Source organism: Phoca vitulina, unplaced genomic scaffold (genome assembly GCF_004348235.1).
Source record: "Phoca vitulina isolate PV1807 unplaced genomic scaffold, GSC_HSeal_1.0 scaffold19, whole genome shotgun sequence".
Lineage (NCBI taxonomy): Eukaryota > Metazoa > Chordata > Mammalia > Carnivora > Phocidae > Phoca > Phoca vitulina.
The window spans coordinates 17,621,354-17,636,404 of record NW_022589722.1 but is presented as its reverse complement, the minus strand read 5'-3'; the positions used below and the strand labels follow the sequence as shown (position 1 = coordinate 17,636,404).

General features: G+C 46.6%; 1 protein-coding gene across 5 annotated transcripts in view; it reads right to left on the bottom strand.

Moving 5' to 3' along the window:
- The window catches only part of CHST11 (carbohydrate sulfotransferase 11), a 256,844-nt gene that overhangs the window by 198,336 nt on the left and 43,457 nt on the right, over positions 1-15,051 (bottom strand). Inside the window, exon 2 of one of the 5 annotated variants that reach the window (XM_032416364.1) lies at positions 12,490-12,623. The exons of 3 other annotated variants lie outside the window; for them this stretch is intronic. The gene's annotated coding sequence lies outside the window, so the exon portion shown is untranslated. Of the gene's footprint in view, positions 1-12,489; positions 13,292-15,051 lie in introns of those variants that run through there. One more of the 5 variants, XM_032416363.1, reaches the window with a different exon arrangement.

Below are 15,051 nucleotides of genomic sequence, written 5' to 3'. Positions count from 1 at the left end.
CTGCGAGCCTTCAGCAGTGGAAGAACAAGAGCTCCGGTGTCCCTCCAACCAGCCCCCTCACAAATAAAGCCCCAGCAGGAAGCCCATTAACACCTCACAGGGGCAAACCTCAGGCCCCCGTAGGAGAAACTTCAAAAGACATCCCAGTAACACAAAATGCCAGAAAATCATCAATCAAGTACAGCATCCCAGGAAGTAGCCAGCTGAATTTGGTGAAGGAGTCTCGCACATAAATTAAATGTCCCTGAGCCCCCATATGGCTCTCAATTTATTAGCATGGAGGCCAACTGTGCTCCTTAAGTTTAAAAAGGATCAAGGCCTCTATAAACAGTATATAGCGCTACCTTCATAGTTAATGGAAAAAAAAGGGAAAAAAAAAAAAAAAAAAACAAGAGAAACGCTCCCTCCTTTTTGTTAAGAAAACGATCCTTTTGTGAAAATAATTCCCACTACACTGAACTCTTTGCCTCGAGTGTTGTTATAAAATCCAACTTGCCAGTCAGCCCTTTAAAATGTATAATGTCAGCTGTAATTACCAATTGCCTTTTTGATTTGTGGAAATTCATTTCAGAATTGGATTTTCTCCTGAGTAGGTGAACTGCCTGAATGATATGCTAACACTCAGGCGTGTTAGTGGAAAATCCATGACAGTGCTTATAGGCTTAAACTCCTTCTCCTCCCATCTCTGTACATATGCAAACACTCTCCAACCTTTCGCTGCAAAAACAGCTAAAGCTCACTATTCATCCTTGTCACAGCAAAGATGCAAAAAAGAAGGGCCATCTGAGAAGCATTAATATTCCCCGGGGATTATCAGTTCTGTAATACCAAAAGGCATCATCCATCTCATTTCCATACTAAAACCGCAAGTTGCCAAGATTTCTCTTTCTTTTTTTGAACCATCCAGGACCTTTGCTCCCCATAATCATCAGAACAGCTAGTCCTTACAGTGCATTTAGTCCGTGCCAGGCTCACTTCATCCTCAGGTGAGTACTGTTGCTATTCCCGGTTCAGAAAGAAACAGGCTCAGAGAGGTTAAGTAACTTAACCAGGGTCACACAGATAGTGGCAAAATGGAGATCCCAACCCAAGCTTGCAAGATCCTAAACCCAGGCTCTAAACCGCTCCTTATAAGGCCTGTTCCTGGGCTAATCTGAAAGACAGAAAGCTCTGCCTCCCAACCGGCCTTCTAGTATAATAGACTTAGAAGGTGTTTTGCACTTAAATTTACCCAAGGCTCAAAAAGCAATATACACTATGAGGCTTTGAAAAACCTTTTAAGAATTCCGATGGATACCTTCATACGTAAGATTTGGTCTTTTCTTTTGGATTATGATTTCTTCCATCTTCTCTGTTTAATCAAGCACTTACACCATGCTTAGAGTTATACAAAACATGAAATCCAACTCTGGGACATGGGTTTATCAAAACTAGTGGAAACATCACAACGGTTACACGCCGTGCTTTGTTCAAGAGATGGAAACCAAAACAAAACAATGATCGGTATGTGTCAAGTAAGAATTTGACTTAAAATTTAGGAAAACATCCTATACCCTAGACTGCTGGTTCCTTGAGGACAGGGATCCTGTCTTATGTGACTTTTTATCCCCAGGGCCTAGCAAAAAACTGGCACATAGTAGGTGCTTAATAAGGATTTGCCAAAATGGAGGACGGATAGATGAATGGATGGATGGATGGATGGACAGACGGGTGGATGGATGGAGGGACGGGTAGATGGATGGATGGATGGATGGACGGACAGACGGGTGGATGGATGGAGGGACGGGTAGATGGATGGATGGATGGATGGATGGACGGACAGATGGGTGGATGGATGGAGGGACGGGTAGATGGATGGATGGATGGGTAGACAGATGGCTGATGGATGAGGAAATAAATGTTCAGATGAAGGGATGCTTCTACCAATGGTTAAATGCTGAAAGTATCTGTAAGGAACTTACTCTCTCTGTTTCTATGTCTACAATTTTCTCCTCGCCAGATGTCTATTTTTCCACAGTCCATCCTGGATTCAGACAAATGGAAGACCTAGCTGCAGAGCCCACTAGCGCGGTGACGACAGGACCAAATGTGGGCTGCTACTGAACCATGACCTTTCGCCAGGACAGGCAGACACATACCCGCAACTGTGTGCTCAATCACTGCCCATTTAACAAACACATGCCGAGTGCAAATAATTTGTCTGAGAGGCAGCCCCATTTGTTGGCACCAAAAAGTACTTGTGATCTCTGTGTGTCCTTCCCATTCTTGAGTCGCCAGAGTGGGGAGCAACATTTATTCAAAGAAAGACACTTTGGGTTCAAAACCACTCCAGAAGATAAGTCGTGCAGTGCCATTCCATCCTGACGGAGGAGCAAGGAACAAGAATAAATTCTCTGGCTTCCGTGACCACTGCAGCAATAAGGCTGCGGGGCAGAGCGGCCTCACACGGGCGTCTTGTCTTCCCACTCTAGTAACACAGCGCTTGAGACCAACTTAGAAAGATAGCCATGTTCCCACAGCACCAAAAAAGGAACAAAAAAAAAGAAAGAAGGAAGGAAGGAAGGAAGGAAAGAAGGAAAGAAAGAAGGAAAGAAAGAAAGAAAAGAAAAGAAAAGAAAAAGAAAGAAAGAAAGAAAGAAAGAAAGAAAGAAAGAAAGAAAGAAAGAAAGAAAGAAAGAAAGAAAGAAAGAAAAAGAAAGAAAGAAAGAAAGAAAGTTACATACAAATAATTTGCCATGTTAAGCATGGAGGAAAGGGGCGCCTGGGTGGCTCAGTCGTTAAGCGTCTGCCTTCGGCTCAGGTCATGGTCCCAGGGTCCTGGGATCGAGTCCCACATCGGGCTCCCTGCTCTGCGGGGAGCCTGCTTCTCCCTCTCCCACTTCCCCCTGCTTGTGTTCCCTCTCTCGCTGTCTCTCTCTCTAAGTAAATAAATAAAATCTTTAAAAAACAAAAAACAGGGGGCACCTGGGTGGCTTAGTGGGTTAAGCGTCTGCCTTGGCTCAGGTCGTGATCTCAGTGTCCTGGGATTGAACCCCATGTCAGTCCCCATGTCGAGCCCCACGTTGGGCTCCCTGCTCAGTGGAGTCTGCTTCTCCCTTTCTCTCTCCCTCTGCCTTTCCCCCTGCTCGTGCTCGCTTGTGTGCTCTCTCTCTCAAATAAATATCTTTAAAAAAAAAATAAAAATAAAAAACAAAAAAATAAAAAAAAACAGAACAAAAAAAGCATGGAGGAAAAATAACAGGTAAACAACCAGGAAAAGTCCTGAGCAAATGCCAGTGTTCTAACAGGCAATGAAATATTCCTTATATAATAAGGTGACACAGCTCTTTGGTTTTACACAGCATTTCTACACAAAATATTCATTTGGGAAAGCTCAGGAAAGCAGTGTGAACACCCCGTTTAACCAGTAAGGGAAGCAAGGCTCGCTCTATGAAGGTTCAATGACTTGTTCCAGGTCATAGAAGCAGGAAGCAGAAAGGGGCACATTTTGCATCCTGCTCTGATGTATTTCTCATTGCTCAACAGAAACACTTGTGGCCTCACACCGTGAACCAGGTTGTACCCAGGTAAGTTGCAAGCGAAGAATGGTTCCTGTCCTTGTAAAATTTCCAGGCATTTGAGGGTTGCAGCCAGAAACTTAAGCTGGCTTCCCTGACTCCACAAGCACAGGGTCCTCCAGGAACTCTTACCAAGAGTTCTCCCGGGAACTAGCCAGCCAGAGGAGGTGGGAGGGAAGGCGGCAGGGAGAAGCAGAGAGAGAAGAAACCCCACCCACACATCTGAAATAGGGAACTGAATGCAAGCTGACTCTCATCTGTCCATCTGAAAGCTAGCTTGGAGATCAATTTCTGTATCTTGGAAATGAACCCATTGGCCCCTGAATAGAGAGAATCCAGTTGTCTTTCATCCCACAAAGAAGGCCTTTTTAAGGAGCAGATTGTCTATTTCTAATTAATCAAGCATCATAGCTTCTCCTAGTAGACATTTTTTTATAATCGTCCTATTTTTCCACCCCACCCATCCCAACACACAGAAATAACTTACTGTGAAAACAGAGCCCAAATCAAGCATGAAAAAAATGGTCAGAATATTTAAATCCTCAAATCGTTTACACCACCCTACCATTTTGTCTTGAACAAAGATGATTATAGAGAAAATAAATAAAGCCTATCCTATAGAGGTTCCCAAACAGAGCTGGGGATCAGAAGAAGTACCAGGGAACCTTTTTTCAATGATGCAATGCTGGGCCCACTGCTGGAGATTTCAATGAGTGGGTATTCTAGAGGGGCCGGCAGTGTCTGTGTTTTAAAGCACCCCTCCGGTAATTCCGATCATCAGCCGGCTTGAGAACCTTGCAGTACACCTACAGAGATCATCCTGGAACAAAGGCTGGCTGGACACCACGGACCAAGCACTGAGGGCGGCCTATTCCACATATACCAGAATCGCACGTCATCCTTAACATCTTTAAGGTTGGCACAACTGCACCCATTTACAGATAAGAGAACTGGGGCTCAGTGAGATATACTGATTTGCTCAGGAGGCATGAATTCCCAGGCTTTCCCGAGAAAGCCTGCTCTATACTCCTCTACTGCACAGAAAACCCACCACTGAGGGAAAGAGCCAGAGTGAGCCCTAGAACATACATACCACAAAGGCAACTGAGTGGCTGGCGCTCCTTCAAGGAATGCCTTGATTTAATTTCCTATTACTGGTTAATATAACTGGGAAAGAAATGCTAGTGGACACAGACACCCCAGTGTTACAAGCTCCAGTAAATCACACCTGCCAGGCATAAGGAGGGTGCTGGGATCCTGTCCGGGATGCCACCACCAGGCAGGAACTAGGCAGATCAAGCTCATGAGCCCGAGCTCTGCCGGCCACAGCATGGGAGCCCCATCCCGCAGCCAGGAAGGGATAAAGGCAGAAAATGCCCACCGGCAGGGAAACAGGAAACACTTCTCCAGTCTGAGGAGGGAGAGGGCCATTTTAATCAGATAGTGAAGCAGACCCAAATCTAGTTTTCTCTCAGTGACCGAGGACTCAAGGCATCACCCCGGGATCCCCCAGGGGCCAGAGTGAGGTATTCTGACGTCCTAATGTAGGACATATCCATCTAGAATAGCATCTCTGCCCAGGACACATGGGGTAGAAGTCACAGCCTGTTTTCCTGGAAATAGGCCAGAGCTAAGAGGAGTCAGGAGATGAAGGTTTCTACCTGGTCACCCCACTAACTCTCTGCGTTCTTGGGTAAGTCACTTCACTTTGTGCCTGAGCTTCCAAAATACAGAGGTGGAAGGAGCCCATTTTTGGATCCCCTGCCAGCCCTGACCCAAGACCCACAATAGTGACCAGGTTGGCAGGACAAAAGTGCAGAGAGATTTCCCAAGATGCTGTCCACAGGACGGAGGGCAGCCAACCTGCTCGGAACCGTATTTGCCCGAGCTCATCTGTGGTGGACATACACTGCAGAAATGCACGCAGATCAGAAGGAAGTGGTTATGAGGGGAAGGAAAGGGTAGAGACCCAGAGAAAAAGAATGTCTGTCTCAAAGGTCCCCCCAGACTTGAATCTGATGGTAACCTCCAAATCTTCCCCCGTAGACCTCGAGTCATTCATCCACTCACTGAATAAATACATACAAGAAACTGCACTGGGAGCCAGGGGCACTGAGGCCAACTATTATTAGTAGTATTATTATCATTACTATTATATAATTAAAGCAGTTGGGAAATAAAGACATCTCTAAGTGATGCTGGGTTAACGGGCAAAAAAAGTGCCTTAACAGAGGAAAGAAGTCCACCAGCAAGATTCAAAATATGTCCAATTCTTTCCCCCTCGACTCACATATTCCAAAGGAATATCAGGCAGTCAACTTCAAAACAGAAAGCCCACAGCCTCCAAGGCCAGACCAGACCAAAGGGTAGATGCACGCACCACAGGGGCCATGGATTGTCTGGCTTCCTGAGCAGAGACAAGCAAAGGTCAAGGGCTCTCAAGGGAATTCAAAACCGCCCCTCTGATGCTCAGAGCCCAGGACAGATTTGGTTCCACCCACAGAACCCTGCTGCAAGGGCTCGATGCACAGAGCTCAGCCTGTGCCTTGCCAGGGTCGTGCCCCAGGAGGAAGATCCTATCACTGAACACATCCTAAGAATCTCCTTCAGCAAGTGTTCTGAAATTTCAGGCAGTAGACCCATCTATCCTATAGTATACTCAGGGTAAAAAAACAAAACAAAAAAACCACCCACAGCCGGCTGTTGCAGCAGGGGTGGTATTCATTTTCCTAACCACTACCCGTGTACTGACTAGTCTTTCTTACTACTAACTACAGCTGCAAGTACACTGCTAACTTATCACTAACCGTTAGGCTAAACTGCCTCTCACGGAATGAACCCACATCTATTCCTCTATGGTTTATAAAGCATATACTTGGGGCACCTGGGTGGCTCAGCTGGTTAAGCGTCTGTCTTCGGCTCAGGTCAGGACCCCAGGGTCCTGGGATGGAGCCCCGCATCGGGCTCCTTGCTTGGTGGGGAGCCGGCTTCTCCCTCTCCCTCTGCCTGCCGCTCCCCCTGCTTGTGTTGTCATGAGCTCTCTCTCTGTGTCAAATAAATAAATAAAATCTTTAAAAAAAAAAATAAAGCATATCCTTGTTGATGATCTTACAGGATACATAAGAGCATGTGAGATCCGCAGAGCAGGTATTATTAGACCGATTTGACAGATGAAGATACTGAGGCTCGGCAGTTCAGAGACTCTGCTGAGGGCTCACAGCCCATAAGCAGTAAGATGCTTCTGGCTGCCTCATCCCTCACTGCCTGCAGCACAGCTGTGCAGAGAGACAAGTGACCCCAATGACAGCCGTGCACCCTCGTTCAGTTCTGCAGCTGGCAGCTTGGGATGACAGCCACAGCAGAAGCTCCTACACCCCGATGGAGTCCCCTTCTCTCCTACATACAGCTGGGCCTCCTAAACTACTCTCTCCCTCTCTCTCTTTCTCTCTGCAAGTGACTTCCCAAGAAAACCCGATCGTCGCCCTTCACAACCAACCCTGCCCCTGCAGGAGAACCTTCAAGGCCCCGGATGGTGAAGGCTTTGCTCAAACGGCTCTCGGAACGGCTGGCCCGGCCCTGCTGCAGTGCAGGGAATAATCTTCGCATCCCCGGCAAACCCCCACCGCAACCGTGTTTCTGCGAGGCAGCCTCAGATGAATGGAAATAATCAATTTATGCCCAGCAGATCCAACAGGCTATCACGCAAAGTGCTGGTGTCAAATCAGACCTCGTAACCAGTAATTATCCATCAAGCCGGGGCTGTAATAACAGGCTCCTTGGGGTCACTCCCCTGGGAGGCGGGGAGGTGGTTACTAAAGAGAGAGTTGGAATTGGACGAGCGTGATGACAGCCTTAAGAGAAAGGGGCTCCGCTCACTCTTCTACAGCTACCCCCACCCCGATGCCTGGAAACACAAACCTCTCCCCTGAGGTCAAAGCCCATCGCGTGGCTGCCCTGAGCGCGGGAGACTTCCAGCGTGCTCGGGCACATTGCAAGCTACGAAGCTGTGCCCCTGAATTTTAAAGGAAGTTCGGCTTTAGATAATGGTCTGAAAGGGGCTTTCTTTCAAAACTACTGTAATTAAACTAGAAAAACATTAATTTGTACCCTCGTGGTTAAGAGGGTTTCCTGGAAATTCCTTAAAGGAAATCTATCATCGATAGAGTGGCTAAAGGTCCTACACGCAGCACAAAAACCCAATCGAGTACAGTCTGTGGAGGCTCAAATCCCCTGCTAGAGAAACAGCACTCTGTCCACCAAAAGTGCTGTGCCACACCTCTGTTTAGGCCTGGTTCCGTGACAAAGACACACGCATGCGCATGCACGCACACACACACACACACACACACACACACAGAAACTCAAGATTTGCAGTGCTGGGCCTCAAAGCTCCTTACCGTATTAGCTCCAACTCTATAATTTGATTGAAGAGAGAAGAAAGCATTAAAAAAAAAAAAATTTTTATGGAAAACAATAGTTTCTATTAAAATGCGTAACACCATCTTTCAATAGATGAAAGGACTCAGTAGAAACACCATAAACCTCAGAATTACAGAGTAAATTGCTTCTTTTGTTTAAGGCAAATTAATATCAGATCACAGATAAAAAATAAACCCTCCCCACGTCCCCACTGGGATGCTACACCATGATGCAGCTTGGGAGGCTACGTGTTGACTGCTGGGCAGAGGGTTGGCTAAAATCACCTTCCCACTCAAATCTTCAGATCCTGTCTCATTACCTGGACTGTTCTTCCTACAAGTGACATACAGATGATTTTCTAGTCTCCACCTGCTTTGCATAAGCCACCATATGCAGAGCCCGGAGTGTATGGACTGCGACAGCACATCTGTCCAGGGTCCCTCCTAAGTGCCTCCCGGAACCAGATGCACAGACAGCACAGGGTCTGCGAGCGAAGGCCTTGCCAGGGGCTTCAAGAGAATCAGAGTCCATCTGGCACAGAGGCATCGAACCAACCTCCTAAATATCCCTTCCTGGGCCTCCAAGAAGCGGACTCCCTCACAACCACATAACTAATGAAGGAAATACTGCATGAAAATGTGTGTGAAGCCAAATCTTCCCTCTTACCCACAGGCTCCTGGCATGCAAAGGAACGACAGGCTTGCGGCCCCGAAGACAGTTTTTGACTCAAATGAGTTGTACGTCTCACCACCAAGGGGACCGTGGGTCGAAAGCAACCTAGCATGCTACTCAGTGGGGAAGAAAGGGCTGGCACATAGTAGGTGCTCAGGAAATGTTAGCCACGCCATGAAAAAAAAGGGGCCAATTTATTTATAATTTTTAAAAATTATAATACATTTATAAAACATCTGGCTTCATTTCACCGAGTTTATCAGCAGTCAGCTTACATGACACCGTATCACACGGACGCCACACTCCCCCAAAGGATGGAATTCTTCCTAGGGCCTGGTTCCTGAGTCTCTCCGGGGGCAAAACTCTTCTTCCAAGAATTCAGTTCAGCCTCAGAAGTGGCAGAGAGGGCACCGTCATCTATCACCAACTCCAGTGTGATCAGTGGGACCTCAGCATCACCTTGGAACGTACTGGAAATGCAGACTCAGGGCCCAGGCCAGGCCTCCCAGGGAATCACAGTCTGTCTTGAACCAGAGCCCAGATGGATTCCCCCACATTCCAAGTGTGCTCTATGAAGCCTAACTACAGCTATAAAACTGAAAAGCTTCAGAAAAAACAGACACTGATGGACAGAAGGAAGAGGACAAGATGACACTGTTTTTGAAAATGACTCCCGAGAAGGATGTCAACCCATCGCTGGTGCAGACAGACTGGGATTAACCCTGCTTCAAGAAACTCATCCACACTAATGGTGAGAAGTGGAGCCCTGTGGGAGGAGCCCAGGGACCCCACCAGAGGGCTGATCTTTGGAGCGCAATTTTAATTTCTTAGCAAAATTCTCAGCCTCCCCTTATGCTGCATCCAAGATTTTGTAAAAGAAACAGATTATGGGAGTCAAATTCCAGTTTCCCCAAATGACTGAACTACCCGGCCCAGGAGGGAACTCACTACAGCCCTGGCCGGGAGGATTGGGAAGCGAAACAAAATAATGCATAGAAAATGCCTCCAGCACATCACAAGTGCTCAATAAACATCAGCTATTGCCCCTTTAACTCGAGAAGGAAGAGCCCACGGGAACATTTCGTCCCATGACCAGCTTAGGCACAAGACTAGGGGACGTAGGGGACGAAATGAAGCCAAATGAGTGCTCCCAACATGCCCCTTCTCGGTGCCCTGAGTGGACTGGGGAGGCCAGGCTTTCCCCAATGCCTGCCAATTCCTTCCAGTTGCCATTCCTCTTTACAGCAGGTGTCCCTCTCATCCAGTGTTGTGGCCCATGGTGATACTGGGTGTCAAGTGTGCTTCTGGGGGCTCCCCGGGGCAAAGCAGCCTTTGTAAGCAGGGCAGCTGCAGAGGACAGTGGAAAAGCTTCTCTCCTGTATTCAGCTGCTCTACAAGCCTCCTCTCTCACACCTCATTATCTGGGCTGCCCCCCACAGCCCAACATCTGCTGGCTTTGAGCTCCCCATCCTGGGGGTTCTGAGTGGCGGTGGGCTTTTGGGGACCCCAGGTGTGTTTCTTAAACTCTGAGGTCCTTCACTTCCAACCACCCCGAAAAACTGGAAGGAGTGATGTCCACCTGATTGCTGCACAGGTCAGTTTGAAAATGGCAGCCACCCACGAGGGATGATGATGAATAGAGGGGAAAAAAAGCAAAAGATGGCCATTTTGAGAGCTTGTACTTTAACACGAGGATCTGAGCCCATCATAAAAATTATATAAATACACTTCTCACCAGGACATAAATAGACACTGCTCTCAGTGGAGGAACAAGGTGAGTGAAAGGAAAAGAAGAGCCAGGGTCTCCGCTCTCCCAGCTAACATTTGTCAAGTGCTTGGGCCATACTAAGACCCACGCTGAGTGCTGACTGCATTCCACCCCCATAATCCTCTCAACAGCCCTCGGATGGTAGGTCAAGGTAATACTTCACTCTGTAGATGATAAAACTGGGGCCCAGAGAGGTTAAGTACCTTGCCTAAAGTCACACAGTTAACAAGCAGCCTGATCCCAGAGCAGTAGTCCTCAAGGAAGGGCATTTTGCCCTGAGGAGACATTTGACATCATTTGAGACATTTCTGGTTGTCATAACTGGGGGATTATTACTCGGATCGCGTGGGTAGAAGCCAGGAATACTGCTAAACATTTTCCAGTGCACAGGGCTGCCCGGCACAACAAAGACTTATTCAGCCCTAAATGTCCATGGTGCAGAGGTTGAGAAAGTTTGCCATAGAACTTTTTTTTTTTTTTGCCCCAGAAATTCTAGTCTTACCCACTGCACTACAATGTCTCTGCTCTTGTTTTCTCATGTGCCTGAAAAAGGGCAATAAATATTTTTTTTATTTATTTATTTTAAGATTTTATTTATTTGACAGAGAGAGCACAAGCAGAGGGAGAGAGAGGGAGAAGCAGGCTCCTTGCTGAGCAAGGAGCCCGATGTGGGTCTCGATCCCAGGACCCTGGGATCATGACCTGGGCCAAAGGCAGCCGCTTAACCGACTGAGCCACCCAGGCGTCCCAATAAATATTTTTTTTTAATGACCATAAATCAGAGTGCCACAGCCCCATAACCAATGCTGAAAATTAAAAATACGATCATGGCTTGCCCTTGCTTCCCTTGACTTTCTCCAGTGCTTCTACCCCAAGGCTTTTGAGCTTGCTTCTCCAAACTCTGCCTGAGCACTTCTCTCCCCCTTCCCACCAAATCCATCACGTATGTTTGGGGCTCACACCTCACCTCCTTCACACCAACCACCCCCTTCTTAGTAATAAAACATATCTGTTTATTTGGATATTATCTAGTTCCTCCCATTAGATTGTAAGCTCCCTGACGGCAGGGATCTGTTTCTGTGTTGCTTACTGCTTTCTCCTCAACACCCAAAAAACTGTCTGGCACATAGCAGGAACTCAGTAGACATGTGGTGAAGCAATAATGACTGACTGACAGAGTGAATGAATGAGTCAAGTGTGAATGAACTAGGGGTGCCTGGGTGGCTCAGTTGTTAAGCATCTACCTTCGGTCATGATCCCAGGGTCCTGGGATCAAGCCCTGCATCGGGCTCCCTGCTTGGTGGGAGGCCTACTTCTCCCTCCCCCATTCCCCCTGCTTGTGTTCCCTCTCTTGCTGTGTGTCTCTCTCTGTCAAATAAATAAATAAAATCTTCAAAAAAAAAAAAAGAGTGAATGAGCTAGCTGAGATTCCTTCCCCAGGAATTTAAGAGCTTTAGCTTTCCCAAAGCTTTAGCATCATCAGGGAAAAAGAGCTGTGTGGAACCTGGTTCATCTTGCTTCAGTAACCATTAGTCTAGATCGGGTTGGCACACCTTTTCTTGGAAAGAGCCAGATAAGTATTTTTGGCTTTGTAGGCTGTTCTGTCTCTGGAGCAACGACTCAACTCTGCCACTGTAGCACAAAAGGCAGCCCCAGAAGATACATAAACGAGTAAGCCTGGCTGAGTTCCAGTGGTACTTTATTTAAGAACACTGATAGGGGCGCCTGGGTGGCTCAGTCGTTAAGCGTCTGCCTTCGGCTCAGGTCATGATCCCAGGGCCCTGGGATCGAGCCCCGCATCGGGCTCCCTGCTCCGCGGGAAGCCTGCTTCTCCCTCTCCCACGCCCCCTGCTTGTGTTCCCTCTCTCGCCGTCTCTCTGTCAAATAAATAAATAAAATCTTAAAAAAAAAAAAAAGAACACTGATAAGTTGAACTTCATGGAATTTTTCATGTGTGGGAAATAGTCTTCTTCTTTGATTTTTTTTCCAACCATTTGAAAATGTAAAGACGACTCTCAGCTCACAGGCTACACAGAACCAGGAGACGGACTAGTGGGGCCATAGTTTGCTCACCTTTGTTCTAGATCTTCACGAATTTTGGTGATTTATTCAAAAAGGACGGCCCGGAGTCCTTGTGCAATTGTTATCTTCTTCATAGCATCCCCAGGAGGGTGGTCCTTCATGTCCTTCTCTGCCTCAGTTTACCCCTGAAGACACAGAGGCCTGATATGACTTATCTGAGGTTGCAGAGCCCTGGCCTCTGACTCTAACACTAGAATTCTTTCTGCACTTAAAAGATTGTCACAAAGCCTTGTCCGAAATGGATACAAGGCCCTCAATTAATCCATTATTCATTTCAGAGAGTGAGCAGGGAGAATCCCAGTGAAGTGAGCATTGGAATCAGCAAAGATTTTTGAATTAAAATACAAACACCAGATCGACAAGAGGGCAGCTGTGCGTTCACCCCCCCAGCCCAGATGGCTGTTCCACTTGCCTTGGAGAAAGACAGTGTGGATACCGGTAGCCTCCTGCCCTCCAGTGTTACAGGAAGAAGTTAACAACACACAAAATCGGTTGTGCTGCCCAGGATGGCAAATAGGAACTCGAAAGGTGAAGCCTTCATAATAAACACGCAGGGCTTATATTTTAATACCTAAGCCAGGCATGACCCTTTTTCCACCTTCATTTCACAGACAGTCCCCAAATGGTAATTAAGACTCTCAAAACCAAAGGTAAACACTTGGGGAAAAATTCACATCCAAAATCCAAGAAATCTGAGCTGCATTCTTCATAATTACTGTCTTAGAAATAACCTCTGATGGGCGCCTGGGTGGCTCAGTCAGTTTAGCGTCTGCCTTTGGCTCAGGTCATGATCCCGGGGTCCTGGGATCGAGCCCTGCGTCAGGTTCCCCTGCGCAGCGGGGAGTCTGCTTCTCCCTCTCACACTCCACCTGCTTGTGTTCCCTCTCTCACTGTGTCTCTCTCTGTCAAATAAATAAATAAAATCTTAAAAAAGAAAGAAAGAAAGAAAGAACCTCTGAATATATGTACATTAACACCTTAAAATGCTCCCCAAATCTATTGCAACCAATGTTCTCTCAGTATGCACAAGACAAAAAAGCAAGCAAAGCCCCCCCCATTTCAAGCACTATGTTGGGGAAGGGCTAACTACCCTGCTCTCCCCCACCCCCAAGGAATCAGGTTATTACGAAGCACTAGTGGAATTGCAAAAGCCCTGAGCTTCACCCCTCAGGACCTGTACACCTAGATCCAGAAAGAAAATGACCATAGAAACCAGAGTAATGACCTAGTTCAGCATCTGAAGCAGTAGACCCCTCTCTTGCTCCTTACTCCCCAAATCCTTTTGCTAGGGAATTCTAAGGCAAAGATTTAAGCCTAATAGGATCTCAATGAAAACATGTGGGATGGGCTAATGGATGAATCCTAAACAAGAAAGCCTGGACACCTCAGGCTGGCTCTTCACACTCTGGAATTCAAGATGGTATCTCCAGCTGGGTTTCTGTCACTGACACTGGTGGTGTTTGCCTTGGTCTGTCTCCAAAATGCCTTCCCCTCTGCCTCCTCCTCTCTGGTCCTACAGCTAACCATCTAGCCGGGATTCAACTTGCTGAGGAACAGTTTTCATTGTGCTCCGTCCTGTTCAGAGAGCTTAAATAGTCCTTTTCTCAAGAAACTCCTTCTGCCTCAATAATTGACTATATTGGTGACCATAAAATTGATTTCCCAAACCGGGACACTTCTGAAATGAAAGGGGCACTATTAATAATTATGCCAGGACCACGGCAATAAACCAGGACTGTCCAGGGCAAACCAGGGCACAAGGTCACTCTAACTATAAGACGGTGGAGGAAGCACTCTGTATTATCATGTTCACTCTGCCCAACCTTTTTAACCAAATAGCTCCACGCATAGTGTCTGAACCGTCATCACAGGCACTTGATAATAAATATTTATGAAACTGATTCTGTAAATTATAGGAGCCCTACAGGGTACCACAGGTACTAGCTGCTCTGGATTTGCTTCCACAAAGGATGCTGCAAATGATTACAAAATAAAATCCTTCTAGAAAATCACTGCTTCTGATAGTCCATATCATTTTATTTATTTTAAAGTCTCTCACCAATAGTGATTTTATATATAATAATAATTAATAGTAGTTACCACATACTGAGTCCTCTGTATGTTCATTACAGTCAAGAAACCTCAGACACATCCTCCCCAAAACCCTAATAAGGAAGCATTAGCACACCTAGTCTCTTAGAGAAGAAAATGAGGCTCAACAAGGCTAAATAATTCAAGGTTACAGATTCTGGCCAAGGTCATTCTCTTCTACTGACTAGAAAACTTATCAGCCAGAACATCTCTGTTCCCAAAATGTTATTTTTCAAAACCATTTCATGATCAAGACAAGGTGACATCACATTCAACTAACTATCCAAAAGCCAAGAAATTGGCCATACGAGGTCCAGCTGTCCACCGACCGTCCACTGCACTTACTACTACATTCTGTAGCTTCAAACTAAATGAAAAAAGAGAAGACCTGGGAGAACATCAGGAAGACACTATGACAACATACAGCTCAACCCTTCTTTGAGAGACAGCAAGAAGGCAGAA